The 25,858-nt window shown below is 42.6% G+C and overlaps 1 protein-coding gene and 1 long non-coding RNA gene across 4 annotated transcripts in view; both read right to left on the minus strand.

The window, feature by feature from the left end:
• The window catches only part of FRMD4A (FERM domain containing 4A), a 364,535-nt gene that overhangs the window by 280,501 nt on the left and 58,176 nt on the right, over nucleotides 1-25,858 (minus strand). The gene's annotated exons all lie outside the window — the stretch shown is intronic.
• LOC116786723 lies at nucleotides 595-1,104 on the minus strand. Its single transcript, XR_004357053.1, has 3 exons — nucleotides 1,037-1,104; nucleotides 893-944; nucleotides 595-702 (listed from the first exon to the last, which is right to left on the minus strand). It is a non-coding gene; the product is annotated as an uncharacterized LOC116786723 (long non-coding RNA).

The following is a 25,858-nucleotide window of genomic DNA, read 5'->3' on the forward strand; positions in this document are numbered from 1 at the left end:
GTATTTTTACATCTGTGGGAGCCAGAGAAGTTTATCCTCACTTTAAAATGAGAGCTTTAGTTGCTGTAGCCAGGAGAGCAGTGCTGCAATAGTGTGTGCCATGGTCTCACACTTCCTTCCTCTCCTGGGCTGCAACTCATGGCAATTCTCAAATTACCACAGACTTGTTCCGCAGCCTCAGCTCTTGAGATTTTCAGATCAAAGACACTGTAGAGGTTAAAGGAGAATGTGAACACTTGCAATCTCATTCTCTTCTTGGGGAGGGGAGCAGCATTTGACTCAGATCCTGGGCGGCTACACCCAGCGTATCTCATCTGCAGAAGAAGGGACCAACTTGTCTGGTTCTCACAGGTGTTGCAGAGGTTCACCCTGTCCTGGATTCAACCCACCACATCTAGAAGATGGGAATATAATCACTCTTAGCTCCTTAACTAGTCATGGGAGTGAGATACCTTGAAAGCCCCTCATATTGTCATAACCTATACATCTACTAGACTCTAGACAGCAGACCAAAGTAGATGTCTACCTGGAGACTGGTACATCCTACCTGGATTCAGCCTTGGAGATCAATCTCTTTCTAGACTCTGCTGACTATGTTGACAGACCTCCATGAACCAGAAAGAGAGCAGAGATATCTCCTGATATTTAGCCACGTAGATGTAAATGATTGATTTTAAGTGTCTGACTCTGCAGCTGATTGCCCTGTGTATCCAGCAGCAGGAAAAAATGGTCCAAAAAAGCCTTGTGTTCACTGTCAGGCTATTGACTGAGGGTTTTCTAAAACCAGCCAAACTCAATGGTATGTAATTGAACCCTCAGCTTTCCTCTTGTTTACCCTTTGTGGGTGCGTCCGAGATGAGATAAAACTTCTGTAAATTGAGCCCTTCCTAACCTTTGGGGTGGGGATGCCAACACAGAGACAAGTTGTGCTGCCTGTACCGGTCCTGAAAGGCAGAGGGAATTTGGATTTGGACCCAGTACCCATTGCTCTGTGACGCAAAATGCTGCCACCTCCTCCTGCCTTCCACCCCCAGACCTGCAGGTGACCGGGACAATAGATGCTGTGGCAGCCCAGCTGTCCCTGCGTGTGTGCCCCTGGCCGACCCCGCAACTGGTCATTTCATTCATCGAACAAAAGGTAGCATCGCCGTGTTGCCATGGCGACGCCCCGCCATCCGAGTGGCTATAGCATCGCACAAGGGCGGGGAAAACATCCCAGTCACATACCGGGGCTGCGCTGAAACCTATCTTATATTTAGAACAGGCGGCGCGGGGAATACTAATGAATATTTAACACTCGGAGTGCCTTTCATGCTCGCTTTTTTATTTTTCTTGCGTACTTCCCATAAGCACATTTGCTTATAAGTAGTATGAATATTATTGTGTGCTACTGTGCTTCTCTCATCGCTGTTTCTCAAGGTTTCCTCTGCTTTTCATGAAAGCAAACTTTTCAGGGGTTACCTAAAAAATGGGCAAATGCTTATGTTTTACAAGAACCAGTCCCTTTTAAGGCTTTTTCTTTTTTTTTTTACTCTCATTAAAAATAGCTGCTTTCAACAATTAAATCTCTGTGTTGCAGAAAATAAATGAATCAGTCAATCATTCTAACTTTCTTTCATTCATTCAGGAGAAACACACACCTAAAAATGTCCCGAAATTCCTTTCTTTTGTCTTTTTTCCCTAAATGGTGAATGGTGAAAAAAAGAGGTCTAACCACCCAAATTATGAATAATTTTATGTGCCTCTTTATAGGATACACTTTAAAAAAAGGCAAGAGTGCTGAGTATGGTGGTGAGTCCCACCTAGTACTGCCCAGGCTGCGTAGGTAGATTTGGAACCTCCATGTGATGAGCAAACGGATTGTTTTTGAGGATGGCAAAGGGAAGCAAGACCAGCACTGCCTGGGGTGGCATGGGGCACAGATGCCCACCCATGTGAGTGCAGCTCATAGCACTGCCAGCCTGGGGATTCCCATCTCCAAGAGGTGCTGGGAGGATGCAGCATTGCACAGACTGGGCTGTGCTGATGGTTGGGTACGTCCTCTCTGGGATGGCACTTCCTCTTCAGTCTCCTGTTTAGCTATAGATTATGTTATAAACAAGGCTAAAAAATGTGATATATCAGACCTCGTTCTGAAGCAATCTCCTGGCACATATAAAGCTTTGTTCTCAGAAAGGCCAGGTTCTCAGAGTGAAGTGTGCTCTTTTTACTAGCCAGCGGCAAGGTACTGGCTCTTTTTGGAGCCTAGCAGCCCTAAAAAAGCTACTGGGATCCTTGAAAGCTTATCTATGTGCTTCCTGCTTGGTACCATGCCAAGACACCAAGGATACAGGCACAATTCAGCTGGCAGCTTTGTTGGTGATGCAAGGGGAGGAACAGTGCTGTACTGGGTGTGTTGCTTTGGCAGCACTGACACACAGGAGCTGCGTTTAATTGTTGCTGGTTCTAGGTTTATTTTCAAAATGGGAAATGGTTTTCCCCTCCAAGACTGCCAATGCAGTCCTCTGAGATCTGCTCTGTGGTTTCAGAGGGAGAGGGACGTGCCTATGGGGAGGTTAAGAGGGAACAGACCCGTGCTTTTTGCAAGCTGTTCCACTGATGCAGCATTTGCTTGAGTAAGTGCTGTTAAAATCATCTGCCAACTTACCCTTATATGGTACTAATTCTAGTAAGGTTTGGAAACACCAGCTATTTTTCTGGAGTTCATCTTTAAGGCTCTAATGAACTTCTCTTTCCAGAAAAGTTGGGCTTTTTCCACAGAAAACAATATGATGAATATTAAGTCTTGAGGTATTAATAAGATTTATCTGCCTTCCAGATTTGGAAGGCAGACATAAAAGAGTCATGTGTGAGGGCCATAGGTCATTGTACAAGTCTGAGAGGGAAACTGAACTACAGTAAAGCCAGTTCAGCATCCTGCCCTGGCTGGCAGGGCCATCAGGGGCTGTCCATCCTCCCCCAACAACTGAAAGTCATTTATCTCTGTGACACATCAGTGATCTCAGCCCTTGTTATCACGATTCCTGTTAAGCCAGTGCAACAGTTTAGGAAGGAAAAGCTGCCTCTCGACCACACAAATAAACCACCCCAGCAGAGATGGGGACTACAGCATTTGGAAAAGCTGATTCAGCTCAGTGGGTCCTGCCCAGGACCAAGCTTTGGTTTGGTGACCTGGACAAGGCTCTGACCATCTTCTTTTTCCTTGCCTCCATCCTGGCTCACCAGAGGATCTATAGATGCTTTCAAGACCTACAGATGAAAAAGAGGAGCTGTAGAGATGGGGCTTACAGACTCAAATTGACAAATGCTGCACAGAGACTCTGACCCAGCAGAGAAAATGGCCTCTTGGCTGTCCTGGGTCCCAGCAGGTACAACCACAAGGCTGAGCATCCTGCTTAGTCTTCTGGCAAAATGTGTACTGGAAATATGATGGGGCTTCCTTCCCTAAATAGCAACTGAGCTGTATTTTCCTTTTGCTGCTAGGTATATTTACTGTTCTGGATGTTAACAGTCAAAACACACACAAAGCCTTTTACTAGAGCATTAGGTCTATGCATGCATTTTCAGCAGTCAGATGATTTATTCATCCACTTCAGTAACTGTTCAAACAGGGCATGATGTAGAAAGCAACAAACACCGAGTGTGTTTGGTTTGCAGGAAGAAATCAACAGAACAGGGTAACAGAAGCTGTTTTTCGAATGTAAAGGATTCCCCTGCCATCCCTGTCAATATCTTTGTCATATTAAACACCCTTTCCCAAAGCTACAACTCCGCTAAAGCACAGTTATTATGCTCTCAGTTAGAAACCTGATTATAGCTACTTCATGTCTGTAAAAACACAACCTCTGACGCAAGGTGACTCCCAGATACTCTGTGAATGCTCATAAATGCACTTGATGCTCCGTGGACACATCTCTGTGTGTACTGGGAGAGGAGCCCAGCTCTCGCAGGGCAGACAAGGCACTAAGTAGCCATTTCTCTAAAGTGAAATTCCATTACATCTGTGCAAATCCTGGTATTTTGGCCTAGAGAAGAGAAGACAAGGAGGAAGTGAGTAGAAGTGCTTGGGATAAAGCAGAAATAGAAGACAGGGTCAAGGGGAAGAAAGGGGTTGACAAAGTACAAAAGAATAATAATAATCTGGGGTTGCACAAAAGCAGTCCTATAAAATATTATTTTGTGTTGAGATCTGTAAAGGTTAGGTTAGTTTTGATGCAAATCAGAACCCCAAATGAAAAGAGTCACCAGAGACCATCTGTTCTCCAAAATGTATGTGCAGTTTTGATTCCTCCGAGGGTGAAGGCTGGTGAAGAATTTTGCAGCTGTCCAGCTCTCAGGTGATATATGTGCATGTAAAAAACCCGGTAGGCAGGAGGATCACCTGGATGGCAGAGTCTGAGGTAGATCCTGCACACCCCTTATTTGATGGCAATAGACTTCTTCATAGGACATAATCAGATGTCTGAAAACAGGACCCAGGGAAACTAGTGATAACTTTTTTCTCCATGATGATCCCACATTTTTTCATTTTACATATTTTTGTGTTGGTTTGTTCAACTCCTGATGAATCCCCACCCTCTAGAACTGCTTGCAAACTCAGAGTCATCACTATCCCTTAGATTCACCTTCTGGCATAAGAGACAGACACCCTTCCTCTTTCATCTCAACTGGGGATCCTGTAGCTCCCCCAAATAAAATCTGTATTCAGCTGATGTCAGTAGCATGTTGCTGCCTTATGTTGTAGTGGATATTTGTAGCTGTGCATGTGCACTTGCTTCAGCAGCTGCCTGCAAGCCCCTCCCTGGGTCACCATCCTCTTTGTGCTCCAAACCTCCCTTTGACCACCCAGCTGTTGGTCACTGCATGTCCCAGTTGTGGTGGTTTCTAACCATTGGCATTGAAAAGAAGATGAGAGCTAAAGTGACTCAGAGGTCCATTCAGCTAATTTAAATTCTTTCACCACCCAGATTCAGTTCCTCAGGGCAGGGGCTCTAAGTGTCCGCAGAGGTGTTAGCCTCTTCCAGGTGCTCCTCTTACTGCATGTACCACAGTCTCATAGAAGTTATTCCGAGAATATTTCTGATCCTAGGTCTCCCTGCTGTCTCATTTTGCCATCCTTACTGGGCTAATGGGACATTTATCCATCTCCCAGAATGTCAATAAACATATAAAATAATGATGCCAGCACAGCATCCCCAGTAAGGCACAAGAGAGCTTCTACATATAATGAATATATATCATCAGCCTGTTTTCAGCCTAAGCAACAGTCCCCACTTACATCAAAGTCTCATCTGAATTAATATTTGATGCTGGATTTCATGCCATTATTAGATGTTGTTAAAATTCAGGGACCCCAATCTTTCTTTATCTGGAAACAACAACAAAATTCACTGAGACAGGGTAATCTTCAGAGATGGGATTCATCTCAGCTAACTTCAAATATCTACAATGTGGCTGGCTACAACTCAGTTGGGTCATTATAATTTCTTTAGAGTAAGTGGAATGAACTGGCACTTTTAAGGCTCAGTTTCCTTGACCTGTATTTGGAAAAAGTCACATGTGCCCTTGCTGCCTAACAGAAATGCATTTTTTTGTGCTTCCCATGCCACAATCCTGGCAGAAGTAAGGATGACAGCATCTCATTAAGGTTTCTGCTCATTATCCTAACACCCTGATTGCCCATCTCAAATATCTTGCATGCAGTAAGAAAGGCAGTCATTGTGATGATAGAGCTGAACTTTTTAAAATAATGGTAGATGATCTACAGTATAGGGCAAAAGTCAGAAACTGTGGTATGAAGAGATAGTGTAAAGTTGTACCTGTTTCCTGAAATCTACCTGAAATCTGCCTGTAGTGCATGGTATTTACAAAGGTGATTGATTACCTTTGCAAAGTTCAACAAATTAAACAGTTAATTAACATGACACTAAAGTTGTAGCATCACTTGGATGTAAGGACTGCCAGACACCCAATTTTCCTCCAGATTTCCTATAAAGTGTTTCCTCACCTGCTCTTTATCCGCTACTACATTTCTTTTGATATCACCACTTCTTAACTCTCCTTTCCTCTTTACATTACTTTGTTTATTAAAAACAATAAAAAAGGCAGCATCATTGTGCAAACAAAACTAAAGGCCTGGGGAAGGATTCAGTTTAGTCAAGGAAAGAAAGTTGTACCACGGGGCTTGTCTCCTATTGATCCAATGGAGGCTGATGCTTGTCTTCTATTAGTCCTTACAGGAGTTAATGCAAACATAACCCAAAGCATGTACTCTAACCTGTAACAGGTGAAAGTCTTCCACAGCTTCCAGAGGGATGAAGTTCAGCCTTACAAGTGGAGGATGGAGCTTTGATTCCCCCAAAGAGCTGTAGCCAGGACTGTTACAAACATTGATCTTCAAAGCATCAGCGCGATCGAAGCGGACGGTTCTGCAGTGCAGTTATTGACACTGGGATAACTAAAAATAAATCCAACCACGGGCTGGTGGCTATGGCATTTGTCCATGAGCACTGGCCTGACTTCTGCCTCAGGGTTCACACGTGTGGAACAAGAGCACCTCCATGGCTTATGCTCTGGACAGGCCCAGCAAATCCTTGCTGAGCATTCTGGGCAATGCTGAGGTCCATTGGGTGCAGTGAGGTGGCTCGTACACACGTGGAGCATCACAGCTTGTGCATCTCCATGGGAAGAGGGACCCCACCTTCAGGGTACAGAGGAAGGACCCAGGTCTACTCTGTTCTCTGCTTTGTAATCCCTTGAGGGCTTAGGGCAAGTCGTGTCGCAAACCCCTACGCGCACAGTTTTATTGCTCTGAAAGTGGAGATAATCTATACCTCAGAGGAACATTGCATGGATAAGTCAATTAACCATGAAATCACAGATGGAAGATGCAAAAGAAATGCAAAGGATTAGTTCTGCAGATCAACCCTGTCAGGCACAAATACATTTTTAGTTCCACTTTTTTCCCCCCTAACTAAAAATCACTCGTACACTGCTCCTTATAGTCCTGCTTAATCTGTTATTTGGGCATCCTCACCAATACCAGCTACACCTGTGGTTGACTGTGGAAAAGTGGGAGTGAGGCCACCTGAGCTCAGTACCCTTACCTGGGCAGCCCAGGTGGAGCCCACTGCTTGGCCTTTGCCTGGCAAACACTGCACGTCCAAGGGAACAGCAACCTCTCGTTGTCTGTGTCATAGATGTAGATCTAAAGCAGTCAGAAAACCATATCAGGAGGCAGGAAGCTCACTGTTGCTGTTCAAAGGTGGGATGAGCTGAAGGGGACACTATATTTTTGACTTTTTGTAAGCTCCCCTTGGGCCCAAGGGTAAGATCAGGTATGGGCAGGGTCTAGTGAAGAAGAGAGATGCTGCTCCTAGGTTAAGTCAACAGAGCACATAAATTATAAGAAATATTGCCAGCAATAAGTTCTTAATACTAATGAAATATCAATAGCAATGGGTCTAATTTCAGGAGATGTTACTGAACCACTTCTTGGTAGAAATTACCAAGAGTATTCTCTTCAGATGTTTACTGACTTCATTCCCTTATGCATGGCAATGATCTCCAGCAAGGCCAGCACCTATATTGTGACATTGTCTCCCACATGGTGTTGTCCCATTGCTATCATTAATCACTTCTATTACATGGATCTGCCTTTGGAGAGCCAAATCTGCGGGTATGTTCCTATCCTTGCCTTCCTCGTCCCTACAATTAATCTCTCTAAAGCTTCCCTTGGAGCTACTCTTCCTCCAGCCATGGTCCTCTGAAGTCACCTTGCTGAGATGTTTCTCAGAAGGTCTCCAGGACCTTGCTGTGTCTGGGCTTGGAACACCACACTGCACCATGGCCTTCATCCTCCTCTTCAGGGTGTGTTTGGCTGCCAGAGCTGACCACTACTGAGTTACTATAGTTCCACCTCAAGGTGTTTTTTATTCCTGCAGGACCTCACATAGATTTGGAAATCTATTACAGGATTTTTTTTTTAATGCCATTTAAAAATATCTTTAAGATCTTGCATTTTGAAAAAAAATGTACAGACTATATACATTTTCTCTAAATATGTGTCCCACAGATAATTAAGTGGTCTTCATTTTAAAAGGTTACTTAAAAACAGCATTGGATTTATTATCCACTAGTGAAAACCAGCTGGGGGGGTGTTTAATTGTCTCACCCAAGGAAAAATCCCGTAGCACTGCAGCCTGTAAGCACCAGTGTCAGACATGCAGACTAGGGTTTCATGGGATGATTTAGGAGCTCCTGCTCTTCCTCAGCCTGTCCAAACTCAAATCTGTTTCCCAGTCCTCAAAGCTGGTGTGCCTATCTATCTGGGAGATGTTGGATTAGAAAAACCACCTCACCTAAGAGAAGAAAAACACGCAAGGGAAAAGAAAATCAAAAGTGAATAAATGAAGAGCAGTAAGTTACAGTAGAAAGAGCCAACAGCCATGAAAAGGGATAGGCTTTCATCTGCTGGTAGAGAAAGTCTAACACAGGACTCCCCTTTCTGCTTGAAATGTCATTTTCCAGACCATTGATAAGAAGCAACTCCATGTACTTCGTTTTTTGCTTGGCTGCGGGGTTTTTAAAATCAGTTTTTCTTACATAGGCAAAGTCCTTAGGCACACTTGGGCTAGCAAAATAACGCTTTTTCTGGTGATCTATTTTGTTAAAAAACTTCAGTAAACTACGTTACACAAAGGCCTCTTTTGCCTTGGGCTGCCCAGCTCAGGAGGGTTGGGCTGTAGATCAAACCTTTACCAATAATCCTTTAAGAATGCGGAATAGGCTATTGTGCAGATCAGCTGCTTTCCCGAGTTTCACATAGAAAAGAAAAATGTTTTACAGTCCTTATTGTAGCCTCAGGTATCTAAAATTTCAGTATCACTACATCTTCTAAAACACAGGGGTCAAATACTGCATTTGCTAGATTTTGAAAGAGCCCACAGCAGTTGTACACTCAGTGGATACTTCATAAATATGGTTGCAATAAGAAAATAGGAAAATACTTCAAAGTGAGCAGCATGCAGACTGGCTTTGTACCTAGTCATCTGTCTTAGTTTGTTGGCAACATTTCCAGTTGATGTGAATAGCCCCCTCTTGTCCAAATGACATTAGGTTAGACCCAATGGTGACATTTCCAGAGCAAATCTTCATTCTTTCTACAAAAATACCACTATTTCCTTGTCATATATATTTTGTTGCAAAGACAGGAGAGTGATTGTGGTCCAGAGAAGAAAATATCCTCTTGTTTTCCTGATGTCAGGTTTCTCAGAGCTCTCTCTGGGATCTGCTGGATTTAGAGCAGTGGGACAAGGACTTTCTGGCACCCAGGTTAGCACTCCTATAGCAGGGCTGGCTGAGCTGGATGTGTGATGACTTCTCACTCGCTCTGGTTTCAGTGCAGCCTGTTCAGGTAAACCATCGACAACGCTGCAACTCAGGCAACTCTGCAAAAGGGAACTCGTTTTGCATGCTGTAACTATTGGTGGGAAATGCAAATGTGAGCACCTTTGCAAATCTAATCCTCCCTCCTGAACGCATTGCTTTCTGCTTCTTGCCATACCCCTTTTCCCTTCTCTTGCTTCCCCAGAGCTGCAAGCAGAAAAATGTCTGGATCAAGGCTGTGTATGGGCACCACTTCATCATATCTCAAGATTTAGCATGCTTGGCCCTTTCTTGACAACAAAACCCTTGGTCCTGCCTTCACAGGGGCCAGGTTTTGAAACACTTCCTTGGACTGAAAGGTGCCTTGGACTGAAACTCGAGCCAAATCACAACATACCACATGCTGAAATCTTTCGGAGAGATCTGTGTCTCCCGCTGCAGTTGCTCAGTGTCCAGGAGAGCTGCAAGACTGATACTAATTTTCAGGCATTTCCAGCTTGGTTTTCTAAGCACTTCTTTGTAACAGTGAACACTGTTTGGTTTCAGAGCAAAGAGTGTTCCAAAAGCGGTTTTGCTCCCCCTTTCTCTTCTGTTGTGTTGGTACTTCCACTATGCCAATAAGGGCACACTAAAATCATGGCCCCCTCATGTCATGAGGAGGGTTTCTTTACACAAAAGAGGCTTATTGGGACAGGAAGAAAAGTAGTTAATCAACAGTCTAGTGTCTCAAAAGATGTTTGCAAGAAGCCAAACGATCAGATACATATATTAATCCTAATTGTGCATCACCATCACTTGAAAAGCACCTATGGCCTAACTCTGCAAATTTCAGCTCTCTTCTGTTCCCTTGTCTCCTGTGGATAAATAAGCTTTGGCTGCAAATATGTGTTAGAGCAAACTGGAAAAAAAAAAAAGCCCACCCTTCTAAAGAAACACGTCATTAGTGTGTGATTGTGGCAGAACTTTCATTATTTAAAAGCAACAACTTTTTGCCCATATTTTTTCACAATCACATTTAAAAAGAGAAAACAAATTAAAACCTGCGTATTTTCCTACATTGTTGAAACTGTCACACCTAATAAGAGCACGAAAAGACAGATGAAAGCACTGTGCTCATTTCTGAGCAGCTGGGAATGGCACTGAGAAAAGCACAGCAATTGAGATTAAGAGAGAGCCTTCGCAGCACAAGATAACCCAGCTGCTTGGAAAATCAAATCTATTGAACATACAGATTTCATGCAACAAAACAATGCCTTGCTGATAAAGGAAAATAACAATGCTCACGCAGAGTTCTACAGTCTTCGATTCAATTTGGAGATAAATGGGCAGTCCTATATTTTTCCTCTTTTGAAAAAGTCAGAGTTAGCTTTCTAATTGTGACTATTCATTGTCTCTTTTTGCCAACTCTGAAAAATCAACTCAGAGGTTTTCATTTGATAATAACATACCCCACAATTTACTGGAAAGGGCACCTGCATGGGGAATTAGAACATGAAGGTCTCCTTCCATGGTCTCCTCCTAAGGCCTCACACTGGCTTTAGGCGGCTCCTTCAGCTCTCCTCCTCAGTCTTCCAATGTTAAAGAGACATCAGTGCCTTTGTGAAATGTTTTGACATCTCCAGAAGAAAAGTGTTATACCACTGTCCCAGCACTTCCATGCTCCTAGCTGATTCATACTAAGAAGTCAGGAACAGTAGGATCTGCAAAGCTGATCAGAAAATGTTTGTCCATCTGATGCAAGCTGTGTACATCATAAGACACAAAATTTCCTCTGAAAAACACTATCTGGGCCCAGATGTTTTAGCTTTTTGAGAAAACTGGGTATTTTCTCATGGGAAGTGATACTTGTTCTTGGTCTTGAAATCTTTAGCTGAAATCTGCTATTCCACTGAAAAATGGTTTTATGTGTTAATTTTTTGATCAGCTGTGGAATAGCAAGCTGCTCTATTGGGATTTTAAGTTTTCATTGCCATTCAAATATAACATTGTAACTACTGTGAATTTTTGGTCCAGGTATAAAGAGTTGATTGTTCCTACCTATTCTCTATTCTCTTTTTTGCACTATGAAAACTGTGAATGCAAAAACACTTTTCCAACACCAAGAGCCAGCCTGCCTTCCCAAACTCAAGAAATACATCAAGCACTAGAAAAGACATCATAAAACCCAGCTCCTTCTTTCCTTCAAGACACTGTATTTTCAGTAGTCTTCTAATAACCTATGAATGTGTATGATATTAACTTAGAAAAGTAATATTTCTGGAGTCTTTGTTGGACATAAAAGAAATATAATAGTCTTAATTCCTCTAAATGAACCCTTTTATTTATCCATGACAATATGACCAATATGTTCCCTTTGATAGCCCTTTGTTATGTGTTTGGCATTGTAATAACTAACTAGTCATTCCTGCTCTGGTTTTTTGTTCTGGCCGGTTTTTTAATCAATGACACAATACTTTACCTTTCACCAAATGCCTCCGGTTTCTTTGAGAGCCTTTGTAATAAAATTAATCAAAGAGTTTGCAAAGTTCATGGAAATCATTATTGACCAGTTTTCTTTCAACTCACTATTGTATTGGTGCTGAAGACGTCAGACAGCTTGGAGGAAGGATATCATGTTCCCCAGAACAGGCTGTTTAAGTTACCAGTAGAGTTCCCTGCAAAAAGCTACCAAAGGTGCCACAGTTGGAGTTCCTTCCTACTCCTGCTTAGACCAGCAATAATATATATTACAACTTGTAGCCCTGAAATTACCCTCTTGGGATGAATTCCTAGCACCACAAGCCCTTTCTTGAGAGGATATAATTAACAATGTTTTGATTCTCCCTCCCTTCTTCCAGGCAAATCTGGACTCCAGCCCTTACATCTTTGCCTTGGTATCCTCCAGCCCTTGTAAAAACAATGTCAGTTTTGGCCTTAATAACAAGCCATGTAAAAATCTACATAATTGACCCCTTTTCTGGAAATATTTCAAAGCTTTCTCTTTAATCTTTGAATATGCATGTGCAGAAGGAATGCCCTCATTTCAGAAGACCCCTGTTGCATACAGCAGCCTTCTTGCTGCCATACAGAAAGAACAACCAGGGAGTTGTAAGAAACTGAGGTTTTGCCTCCCAGATGCCCTACGTTTCCTTTCTGTGTGATTTTGTGCAAAGGAGCTCAATCTCTTTACTTCTGTGCCAGGCATCCCTGGTATTACTGCCCATAATATAACCCACATATCCATGAGATATCAGGGGGATGGGGTCCCATGTTGAGGCCCACGGGCCACTGGTGATCTCTGGGGCTTGCATGAATGGTCCAAAGTAGTTTCATAGCAGCACCCAGCAGAGAAACCTTCCTATGGCTATCAGCCTGGACAGAGAGGTATTCCAAGCAAGTCTCAAAGGTGAGTTGGATCCTAAAGGTCTGGAATCTGCTCATCATGAAATGGGATGTGTTAAGACACTCCTGCTTTCATTGAAGGAATAAGCTGGCAACATGATAATTTTCCATTGTGTCTCATCTGACTGATTTCACTGCTACTAACTCTCATGAGTTGTGAGCAATCCAAAGTCCACTTAGTCCATGGCATATCTCCATTTACCCTGAGGGGACCTGAGGTTGTGAATCTGAAACAGTGGGGGAGAGGGGCTTTGGTTTGGGGTTTGGATTTTTTTTTTAATTACTTATAAAAATTACAACCTCATTGTGAGCTTTTATTTCTACACCCAAACTTTATCCTCTTTGCCTTTAACATTTCAGTATCATTCAGATGTCCACCTCTTCTCAAACACTGGACCATGTTTCACTCATCCCTTCCTTATACTGCTCTGTTCATTGTCCCTGGTCCTCTACCAATACATCTGAATTTTTCTTGTTCTTCATTCAATTGCAAAGCCTGTGGTTCTTATCTGTCAACAGAGAAAAAGGATGCTGAAAACAGATTGTGATTTCATATCTGTGACTGAAACCTGCCTTACACAGCTCCAGAAAGGGACTGACTTACTTTTCCATCCTTTGGATTCGGTCAGTCCTTCCACTTATTAAGACACAGCTCCTCCAAGTCAATATTACTCATGTGTTTATTCAAAATCAATACTGCTTATTACAGCTTCTGCAATTGTGTCTCACTATCGCTGTCACCTAGTTAGCTCACAACCTTCCTGGCAGACTCCCAGCTTGGTGTGAAGTTGCAAGATTTAGGAAAAGATAAAGTCAGATAGAGACAGACACAGAGACCTGTTGACTGGGGGTGTCACGTAAGGCAGATTGCCAAGAATTCCCTTGTCTGCTTCTCATTCCTTGCACTCAGATACATATGATAGAATGAGAGACAGTCATGATCTCTGAAATCTTTGTACTACTCTCAGTTTCTGCCTTCCCTCCTGAAAAAAAGAAAGGCACAAAGATAATCAAAGGGCTGGAGTACCTCTCCTGTAAAGACAGGTTGAGAGAGTTGAGGCTGCTCAGCCTGGAGAAGAGAAGGCTCCAGGAAGAGCAGGAGGGGGACTTTCGACAAGGGCCTGTAGTGATAGGACAAGGAGGAATGGCTGTAAACTGAAAGAGGGTAGATTTAGATTGGATATTAGGAATAAACTGTACTGTCAAGGTAGTGAAGCACTGGAATAGGCTGCCCAGGGAAGCTCTGAATGCCCCATCTCTGGAAGCCAGTTTGGATGGGGCTTTGAGCAACTTGGTCAAGTGGAAGGTGTCCCTGCCCACAGCAGGGAGATTGGAATGAGACGATATTTAAGGTCCCTTCCAACCCAAACCATCCTTTGATTCCATGATTCTAAGTGCTAAGTCACACTGAGTTCAGGGGTCACATAAAGGATCAGCCACTGCTCAGGCAAAATCACCATCTAAACAGTGTGCAATATTTTTATACCTTGATGCTGCCCCCGCAAGTTCCCATTGACTTTAATGAGGCCATAAAAAGCCCATAGTGTGCCTGCAATATGTAACAGCTCCTCTTTCAGCCCACACACTGTGAGTGCTGCTTTTCCTTTTGTTTTCTCCATGGACTAAGAAAGCCTTCATTGAGACCCTGTGCAATCCCAGCCTCCTCCAGATAGAGCTGGAGAAGAATGGAGACCAAATTCACAGCAACAGTAGTGGTGATAGGAAAGGCAAAATGAACGTTAGGAAATTTAAGGGAAAGGGTTGAGAATGAAATGCAGACTTCATTATTCCACTGTAGAAATCTCTGCGCACCCTTATTTTGAAGATTCTGTGCTATTCTGATGACTCTGTCTTGAAAAAATAGAGAAAAGAGAGAGAAAGATGAGAGACAGAGATGATCAAAAGTTTAGAAGGACTTCCACAAAACAGAGGAAATGGAATAGAGAGCTTTTGGGCTTGTAAAAGTGATAAAGAGAAGCTAAAGATAATGGTTTGTAAAATCACAAATAGTGCAACAAAGAGCAATAGAAAAATAGTACTGGTTTGTTTCTCATAACATGGGAACTTCTAGACATGCAACAATATCACTGAGCACTAGTTTAAAATGAACTTAACAGAGTACTTTTCTTATGGTATGCCATTAAACTGAAACCTATTGCAAAAAGATACCATGGAGCACATGGTTTAAGTGATTCAAAAGGAAACAGATGAAAGAAAGAAATAGAGTAGTTGAGTCCTTTTATAGATGTTAAACACAAGGGTCCAACTTTCAGCTTAGGAAGAAAATTTATTCACTGCTGGGAAGCAGTGTGATCCATATCCTTATTCCTCTCTGCAAGCACTCATACTGTACACTGGGCTTTTTGGCCCTACCCCACAGTTATGGGGTACCTCATACACGTGCACCTGGTACAGGTCCTATCCTACGAGGGTAGCACAACTGCACAGCACAGTTGTCTGTATCTGCGATGAAAAAATCAAGTCTGGCATGAAGAGGTAGCCCTTGTGTCACAAACAGAGCTGCTGTTCCTCTGTATAAGCTGAGGTCTTAGCTCACAGGAGGCCCATGAAATAAATGTTTTGTGCTGTTGTTTCCAGTGAAGACCCCTGCCCCTTGTGTCCGCAAAAGGCAGGAGCAAATACCTTTATTTGTAACCTCTCAGACTTTGAGACTCATTTTTCCATTGATTACCTTAAAAAACAGGGGCTATTTATAGACATTACAGTCTATAACTGTCAGCCTTGTGACAAATAACCCACCCAGTGCCTTGTCAATGATGTGGAAAATAGTGGCCATATAAACAGATCAAATGAAGTGGAAGTTAGACAGAACAATGGTGTCAGGCCATAGCCTTTGACATCTAAAGGCCAGAGGTCAAATCTGTCTGCACTGAGGAGTGAAAATGACTTGAGGAGTTCACCCTGGTAGGAGTGATGAGCCAGCATCCTTTCTTGGGAGAGGTGCAGACTTTGTAGAGGTTAGCCTGGGGTGCATGTGAAGTTTTGCACTGATTGGAGAAGCTCTAGTTAGAGAAGATTCCAGTCATGTCACCAGACAACCTGATTAGGAAGAAGGTAAGTACTAGTAGGAAATGTGAATCTCTGGGACAAGTCATATAGGACTAATAAGAGGTTTGTGGGGAAAAGATGCTCCTGTGTGTGGCATGTTTCAATTAAGGGCATTCAATCTGCCAGCACTCAGAACTGCAACCAGGAGAGTCTCCTTTGCTGTTCGTTTTGTAGCAGTTTGGGTTTATGCAATTACTGTGGTGCACTGGACAATGAGCAATCTTAGGCCAAGTCACTTCACTACAACTTCACCTGTGTTTGTCTATAGAACAAAACACCCTTGATTATTGGGGGAGAAATAGCTTATTTTCAGACTAACAAAAACACTGGCTTTTCCATCCCACCCGGGGAACCATCCCTCTTATTTATTTTTATTGACCCACTCTGCTTTTCCCATTTGAGTTACAATTTGACAATTGCCACCAATTGCACCTTTAACAGTTTCTCCTCCTTGCTTTCAACACATGAAAGCTAAATACAGGGACAAGAAATACATTAAAATCCATTGCACTTTTAAATCCCGCCAGGCTTTTTTTGGTTCCTTTTTTTTTTTTGTGCAAGCCTATCCTTTTTTTTATTTTGTGCAAATGATCACAACATTTTCACCTACATTACCTCTTGCAATTGATAAAAATATATTTACTTGGATGCTGTGCAGGGCTTGCTGTACAAGAGGGGAGAAGGCAGGAAAGGCAACACAGCCCTCTTCCACCCCTCCTACTGCCTGTATGGACACAGCACTGCCACTGCTTCCCTGGGACAGCACTGAGCCTTGGCTGTATTCTGTGTTGGATGAAGAATCAGAGGTGCAAAGGACCTCTGTATTCCCCAATTCTGAACAACCCAAGGGAGCTCAGAAAAACCTGCACTCTGTCAGAGCAGCCAAAGAAAAAGAAATACCTTTTTTTTTTTTTTGAATTCAAGCCTCTGAGAGGGTAAAGCACTTGTCCTTCTGCTTGACAGCAGACCACCTGTTCTGCTTCCCACAGTGAATAATCAGTCGCACGCGATGTGCTTTCACTGTCTGGGATTAATTCTCTTGCAGTCACGTGAGCTTAGGCTCAGCAGTCAGGTACAGCTGCCACCTCACCCAGGTTGTCATCACTGCTTATCAGGTAGGAAGTTCACAGCCTTTGATGGTGGCCCAGGGGCTCCCAGCAAACTGTTTTTTCAGGGATGGTGGAGTTGATCTGCAGTGCCAACACAGAATGGTATTAAACCATCTGTCTCTACAGGTACAGAAAGGAGCCCCTCACAGCACCCAGGCACCTGAGAGTTTAAGTGGGGGAGAGACCTACCTATCTCATGGGGCCCTGACTGACCTCCCAGACCCTCATCTCTGCCCCACAACCACAGTGGGACAAAGGGGCAGGTCCCCAAAGTTTTTCTTCCCTTTACTCCACCCAAAAAAAGGGACAGCCATCATCTGGCTCTGAAAAAAACCCAACCCCCAATATACCCCGGAAAGACTTCACATCCAAGGCAGAGCTTTCCCAAGTCCAGTCTGAAGGAGTGACCTAGGCTTACTCTGAGTTAAAATAGTCATTAAGGGAATGATTTTTCTCATCTGAACTCAGGCATGTCAAAATAAGATGTTTAATTTTAAGTTAGTCACCTCATGCTATGCTTTCTTCTAGCCACAGGTGTCCAGAGGCCACTCATATGATCTTAGATGCCAATTTTGGGCTGAGATGAACCACCTGCTGGAGACACCTACTACTTTTGATCGACCATAGGGAGACAGGAGGGTGAGTAGTCCAGAATTAGATGTCTAATTTTAAGATGTCCTGAATTAGGTCAGAAGAATCGCCTCCAGCCCTTGTTGGCAGGGCTGAACTGCCTGAGCGTATGCTCAAGGGACATGAGCACAGCCAAAGTGTGTGGGATATGGATGAAGGGAAGGACAAGAGTGTCCTGTGCCCTGAGTGAGGTGAAGAAGAGTCAAGCCTAAATGAACTCTGGTCCAGACTATACAGTGAAATATATTACATGTGATATATAGTCCAATGCGGTGCAGTAGTCCAAGGTTTTATCCAGTGAATGCATCCTCAAGATGACAGAACACCAAGAGAGGATAATGGAGCCGAAGAGAAGCCACTAGGGATAATCTAAGTGCATGCTCACGGTCTTTTATTTCTTTCCACCTGTTCTTACCAGCTTTGCACCTGTGTTGTCATTTTTGGGTTTTGTAAATAAATGATTTTATCTATTTTCAGGTTAACAAATAGTGCTAAAGGCATTTTAGGGAAAATTAATTACTTTGGGGTAAGCATAATGATATTCAGGGTCAGGATTAAGGCATGACTAGCCTTGTCTTTAGTAAATTGTGTTTTATGTATAAAATAAATCCACATTTCAAGATCATAGTCAGCACCTTGGTGACTATCAATGGCAGGAGTATGAAGAGCAGTGTCTTCCAGTGACCACTGTCAGCCTGGCAAGATCTTCAGTGACTGTGAAGAGACTAGGGAACAAACCTTAACATCCACGATCTCAAAAATGGTTGGCCACAGCCGTGGAGCAAGTGGCTGTATCATGAGCCAGAGCAAAGTGGGGCTCACAGGGCTACATTAATCTACTCTTTTCCAATCAATTGCTACAGTGAGATTATCGCAAACATGATGGATTGGATCACTTAATCCAGTTAGACAGCGGCTCAAGCAGATGGGTAAATAAGGGGAGCCAGGAGTCGGGTGGCCTCTACTGACCCAGAGCAGCAGCTGGTCAAGCTTTCAATGCTCTTCTTGACCTGCTCCTTAGGACTGACATTGCTAACAAAATACATTCAAGTGACACGAGAGGTGTGTGATTTCAGGCAAAGTATTTGCCATCAGAAGGGAAGAGTGTGGAAATGGCAGTGGTGGTCATTTCCTCCTTACTTTCTGCATCTTTAGGAACAAACAAAAGGTTTTTCATTCAGAAAAACAAACAAACAAACAAAAAGACCAAGAAAGAGAAGGAAATATAAAGCTTGACAACTGGTTTAGCTACTCCTGTGCAAGACAGTGCTTTGAATACTGGGTAGAATGGCGTATAAGGCTGGAAATGGTGATTGCACCATTGGATTTTGGAGGGGGATGCAGCACAGCTGAGCTATGTTTAATGAGGGTGCCATGGCAGCACTAGATCTGCACAGCAGCCAGTCTCTCAGGAACAAAATGCAGTCATTCCTGCCTTGTGTTATTTGGTATTAATCAGCACAGTCGCTTAAAATTTAACACCTGAATTAGAAAGATTTTGATCACTAATGACTGCATGCAATGCCGTGCTCAGTATGAGCCATCAGATAGGCACTTTCATTTTGTCTATGGAAATCCTGCAGCTGGAAAAGGCAGCATTTCGGTTGTTTTTTAAAAAATTGAAATAATTCCATGTCTTATCCTTGATAACATCAACAAAAAGTATGCTACATTTTATTTCCCTCTGTAAGAAAAAAAAAAAAAAGAATGTTTACAGCGAAAAAAAAGCATGAGTGTGTTAATCTAATACACACAATTCATTATGGGCTGATCAGTGATTAGATGTGGCATTCGACTCTGACCTCTTACAAAGTTTTATTAGACAGGAGAATTAGTGCCCGGACTGGCAAACAGGGGAGGGTTCAGATCTAGAGTTCTGTGCATTTATATTGAATAAGCAGCACCAAAAAATTCTCATGTAAGTTGTGGGTGAGGATTTTGTTTTGGGAGGGTGAGAACAAATCTTCCTTCAAAAGCTCAAAAACGCAGAGGAAAAAAATGCTTTTTGCTGACACCAAGCCTTGAACTGACGCAGTCAGAAAATGCAACCAGAGCCACAAAAAGGGAAGAAATAGCAGAAATGAGAAGCAAAAGTCCATTCTCTTTGAATAATCACCACATACATGGGCATCTAAGCACACAAATACATATTAAAATATATTTAGCTTACAGATGTTTTCAAAACTTTTAAAATAAATAACAGGTTTTTATTGTCTGGCAAACCCTGTATTTTGAGGCAATTAAGGCTGATTGCTTTCAGAGCAGCCTGTTAATAGGCTTTCCTTATTTATCAAGGGTCATTTAACATTTGCAGTGTAGAAAACATTCCCCCAAATCATCAAGGCACTTTCCATGAGCAAGCCTGATTAAATAGATGGGTCTGCATTGGACCTTTCCATGGCTCACAGTGCCTGATACCAAATTATCTATTTACCCAGCAGTTTCCATCCCAAACACAGCAGCAGCACCTTATTACAAGTTCCTTGAGCTGCCTTTCCTTTAAAGCTGCTCATGTAGGGGATTTTCACCTCTGAGGTTTGCAAAACTTGCTCAAGGTCCCTCCCACCTCTGTATGGAGGGACCATGACTGTAGAGTCTTTGGGTTACATGAGCAAAAAACTCAAAGTCACTTCCAATGGCATGAAGCAAAACCTGGGATCCCCCGAGGGACCCCTCTCTGTAAGGTTTGTCTCCAAGTCATCCCAAAGGAGCAATGCCAATGCCACCCCTTCAAGATCTGAAGGAGAAGCCAGAAATCAACCATCAGGTCCCTGCTGATCACATCTAAGGTCCATGAACCTCACAGACTATCCTTGAAAGGTCTGCAAGAGCAAATTGCTGACCACTGGTGCAACTGGAGGTTGATTTGAACAGAGGGATTGCAAAATGTCCTGGTCTTCAGGGAGGTGAGGGATGGAGCTGTGCTTAAATCCACTGGAGTGACATGGTCAGAGGGGTCTGCATTGTGTAGCTTCTCAAGAGCCGTCATTCCCTAGAGCAGCCAGTCTGGCGGAAATCGGAAGCAGCTGTTTTGTGCAATTATTTCTTTACAATGTGTGTGTTGTAGGAGAGGGCATGAAGATGTATGTTTCTGCAAAGAACCTCTCTTGTGAATGGGCAATCAGCAGTAATTAAAAACTCCAAACTGTTTCTTCAGGGGGAAATCCAAATCATACAGTGACAGAAATACAATTGTGACAATTTTCTTCCTCTCCCACAACCACAGCTTGTCTGTAACCATCTGGCAATAGTGGCTGAAAAGTCATATATGACCTTCTGTGGGTTTTGTCTGAAAACAACAAAAAATTCTGGTTGTTATCTGAAATCAACTCTTATCTTAAGTACCTTAATTTACCAGATCTGCTCTCCTCTATAGTTTGATTGCATTTCTCAAGTGGAGAATAACAGTGTCAGAGGAACACCAGGAAAAAACACAGATAATACCTGACTCTAAGGGAGGGCGGTAGATGAATAGGAGATCAGAAGAATGAGACTAAACTAAAATAATTTCATACTATTTGAGAACTGCCAGTTTCCATCATTGTACTGCAAATCTTACAGCATTTCTTTTTTTTTTCTTTTTTTTTTTCTGAAAGCCCCAGAGAATACAAGCCTCACTTTTATAGACATAAATGCCCTGCTGTTTCAAATAAAACAATGAAAATAACTGAAGGAATACAAACTCCAAACAAACAGAAGATGGAAAACAAACAGACCTAACCCTCTCCAAACTTATTTCCTACCTGTGACATTAGGATGTATATGTGGAGTAGACAGCGTGAAAGATGTGATGACAAAATTAAAATGGTAGCTTGGATCTCTGTGGAAAGGTGGGACTTATGGAAAATTTAACTTTTCCACCATTTTTGCATATACATTTAAGAAAGTTTGAGAATGTTTATTTAGTTTGGTTAAAATGCCAAAGTCTGAAAGCCAAACCAACTGATGAAAGATACTCAGCTTTACAGTACGCAAATGTAAACGTAATCATGTCTTATTTAAATACACACACATACACACTTTCAGATGGATAATATGAGCTGAGTGAAAATCACTTACTCTTGCTACAACACACTGAACTCAAGGACTTGGTGACGCAGTTGCCAATCCCTCATTCTCAAAGACCATCTGCTCTTGAATCTCAACTTGGATGCTTGCAGACACATTTTTAGCATTTTTGAACATGTACACCTCCTGGTACTTCCCTTACACACCTCTCAGAAACCCACAGTCTCAGAATGGCTGTATTTCCCTCTCTTAAAGGACAGGTAGGAATTAAAGTGTCATTAAGTTTCAAAGTTAAAATCCCCCTGAGTTAAAGGGGTCAGATTGCCTCTTTCATGATATTGTTTTCCTCTCAGATGTGGGAACATACAAGATCAAATCTCATCCAGAAGGTTTTCTTCATGAGGAGACAGACATGACACCTTTTAAAGAAAGATAATTCTTAGAGGACTGATGAGGTCACTAAAGAAATACTGACACAGTGCATTAGCAAGGGCCAGTCTGATCTGACCTCTGCCGGTACCACTGAATATTGTGGGATTGCTTTTAATATCGACTATTCTTCAGGGAGCAGGAGGTCATGAGCTACATTTTTCATATGGTGTGTGAGTGCTTTGTAGATGACTGATGCCTGCTGATCTTTGGGGCTGCATGGATCACTTGTAGTGAGAGGCACCACGTGTGATTAAAAATAACTCTCGGCTCACTCAGGATTGCTATGGGGCAAAAGGTTATTAAACCTGACTGAGTTCATACTGAGATGAACTGAGATGTGTAGGGGCATTCACAACATCTGTTTAGGCAACTGAGGCTGCAGGGTAGGGCCCATCATCATCAGGGGCATCTTAAAATTGCTCAGATTACATCCAAGAGAGTACATCCACCTTTGATTTAGCAAAGCAGCCATGCCTTCTCCCTTTCATCTGCAAAATCACTGCGCAACTCTGATCTGCAAAATCACTGTCAAACTCTGAATGACCATTTCATATGACTCTTAGTTTGTCCCAGTGCTGCATCTTGTAGAGTTTATCTTGCAAACCCTGTTCAACAATCTTTAATGTCCATAACTTTAAGACCCATACTCCTATAAAACACTGATAAAAGTCCATTCATGTTTACAGTATGATCAGTGGAAGCAACATATTTGCAAGCTCAATTACAACAAACTTATTTCCACCAGCCAGTAAATTTGACTCAGAAAAGCAAAAAGCCTGAGAAATCTCTTGAAATCATACCTCCTGAGGGACCACAATGGCTACTGAAAACTGTACAACAGTGCTAAGACCTGTACCAACATCTGGAGTGGATGTAGAAAGATGCTCATCCATACCCACACCAGCTGAAACTTCACAGCAGCCTGAAGGTGTTACCAACAAATCAAGTCATCCACAGTGACCTTAGTCTTTATCAGTTCAGATGAACTTGATCCAGTTTTACACCCCTTGGCTGACTCCATGGCCAATGTCACAACCAGAGCAAAGGATGGAGCTCATGGGCTTTTATCAATTAGGACTACTGACTAAGGTGGTTTCTCCTGCTTTTGTTTTGACTTCCTGTTCATTTCTAGACCATATTGTTCTTTTTTTTTTTTAAGTATCTTAGAGACCTCATTCTCAGTGAGATTTGCAGGACAAGCCCTGTTGATTAGTGATGCTCTGCTCTAACAACTCTCATCTGTGAAGCCATGAACCACCCAACTTTTGACAGATCCTGAAGAAGAGACAACAGCATCTCTAACCAGCCTGGGGACCTGCAACACAGGTATTGCCAAATGAAAGGAGCACAGCCCTTGCCAGAAAGCACAAGTGTGGAGCAAGTCCTCTCTACCTGGACCAACCACTGCATCTTGCCAACAAGGAGCATGTGGAAAGGCATGTGTGATTTTACGTGGGGAATGCTCCTTTGGAGTGAATTTTCTGGTTGCCTCCACTTAACCGATGTGTGGTTCACCTCACAAAGTGGTCTTGAAGCACATAACCTGGGTACTTTACAGGTGAGCCTCATGAAATATCATGCAGATGCATTGCAGGAACACACATGATGTGCTCCAAACATTGATGGACCAGATAGTTTATGGGATGTGGCTAAAGCTTGTCTGGAGCAAATGCCTTGAAATTACTCTAGTATATAAGAGAGGCCCTTGGTACCAGTTGTTTCACTTTGCAGACCTGCTGCTGTTGGGTCACAGTACTTCCTAAGGAAACATTGCCAAATGCTTCAGACACTGTGACTCTACCATAAAACTCATTTTTTGTATGATGGGCTTGTCTCATTAAAAGACAATTTTCCCCTTGTAGAGAGAAATGGATCCCACCTCTTTCAAGTAAAAACACAGATACAATAATATAAGTATCTGTACTAACTCAGCCTAAGTGGCATATGAGAGATGCTCATGAGCTTATCATGACAAGGACCCCTGATTCATATGCTGGCAAATGCTAAACCATTTGTTACTGCATCTTCTCTGCTCTTTTTTACCCCATTTTTCACAGAATTGGTGAAAAATTGCCCCCTTTTTTTTTGCTTTATACATTTGAAGTTGTCAAGGACTTTCCAAAGATTTCAGAGGTCACATTAGACAATCAGGTCTGGACTGAAGTGCTCTTGACTGATGACCATGACAGAAAATGCTGGTTTCAGTAACTGAAGAACTAGGGGAACGATGGTCTGGTGAATAAGGTTTGAGCTAAAATATGTGATGGACCAAACTTTAGTAGGGAGCTCTCTTATTCTCCCCACAGCTGTGATAGGTCCATACAGTCTGTTACAGAACAGGATGACCTAAACAGAGCATGGACTATATACAGCATATATCAGGTATTTTCTTTGGTGAAATGCACAGCAGGATGGAATTCCTTATATTTTAAACACATCATATGTGCCCTACAGCTTTGTGCCTCATCTTTTTTAAAACCTAACTCCAGAAAGCATGGAATTAAAGTTCCCAACCTTTAAATGCAAAATTCCAAAATGCAGATGAAAAGTATAAAAGAAAAAAACCCAAACACAACAAAACACAACCTTTCTGTTAATATAGTTTTCAAGCCAACACCATTAGGGAAGAAAAATGACTCATGATTTTGACTGTATGGATCTATCACTCCATTAAAACGCAGAATTTAAATGAGCCCTTTCTCATACGATGCTTCATCTGTCTGTGAATTGAAGTGCAGTTAACATACATGTGGTGTTAGACTCTGTATGGCACTTGGTAAAGGCACAACTTGAATGCCACTGAGGCCTGTAGAAAAATAAGAAAGGGGAAATTCAGGAGGAAAAATTCATTTTCACTCTGTCTCTGGTTCAGATCTGACCTGTGGTGTCAAACAGGCTTTGTAACAAAATCTACAACAATTCAACAGAGTCTATAGACAGAAGGGGTCCACAGTGGAGAGAGATTGAAAAATTAATTCCATCTGCCTCTAAGAAACAGGTAAATGTCACTGAGTTAGGAAAAACAGAGAAGGGGTCATTACTGAGATCTCACTGTGCACTTTAGGACAGGAATCACAGACAGAAATGCATCAAGATCTTTCCTTCTCTTTGAGTAAGAATATGTTTTATAAACTAATGATCAGCCCTTGCATATGCTGTTTAATTTAGATCCTGTCTGTTTTCTTATCACAAACCCCTGCTTTCTTGTGGCTTTTAATGATGCCTTGTGTAAACTGCTTGGACGCCCTCTCCCAGGCTGAGCAGCTGCAGCAGGTTGGTTGACTCCCCACCCCCAAGAATTGGGAAGCAGGACATGTGCCTGTGTGGGGAGAACATGATCCATGTGGGATTTCAGAGCACCTTTGAGCAGTGCAGCAGAGAATCATAGAATGGTTTGGGTTAGAAGGCATCTTTAAAAATCACTTCGTTCCAACCTTCTTGCTATGGGCATGGAACCTTTCACCAGACCACGTTGCTCAAAGCCCCATACAAACTGGCCTTGAACACCTTGAGGGATGAGGAATCCAGAGCTTCTCTGGGCAACCTCTTCCACTGCCTCACCACCCTAGCAGTAAAGAATTTCTTGCTGATGTCTAATCTAAATCTACCTTCTTTCAGTTTAAAACCTTCCCCTTGTCCTGTCACTACATGCCCTTGTCAAAAGTCCCTCTCCAGTTCTCCTGTGAACCCCCTTCAGGTACTGGAAAGTGCTCTAAGGTCTCTCCAAAGCCTTTTCTTCTTCAGGCATACTCAGCCCAGTTCTGGACATCTGCATCTCCAGGAGTGCTGTACCCATGTCCAAAACAGAGCCCCAGGAACCCCAAAGAGCAAACTGACTAGGG

The sequence above is a fragment of the Chiroxiphia lanceolata genome, chromosome 5 (assembly GCF_009829145.1).
Source record: "Chiroxiphia lanceolata isolate bChiLan1 chromosome 5, bChiLan1.pri, whole genome shotgun sequence".
In the NCBI taxonomy this organism is placed as follows: domain Eukaryota; kingdom Metazoa; phylum Chordata; class Aves; order Passeriformes; family Pipridae; genus Chiroxiphia; species Chiroxiphia lanceolata.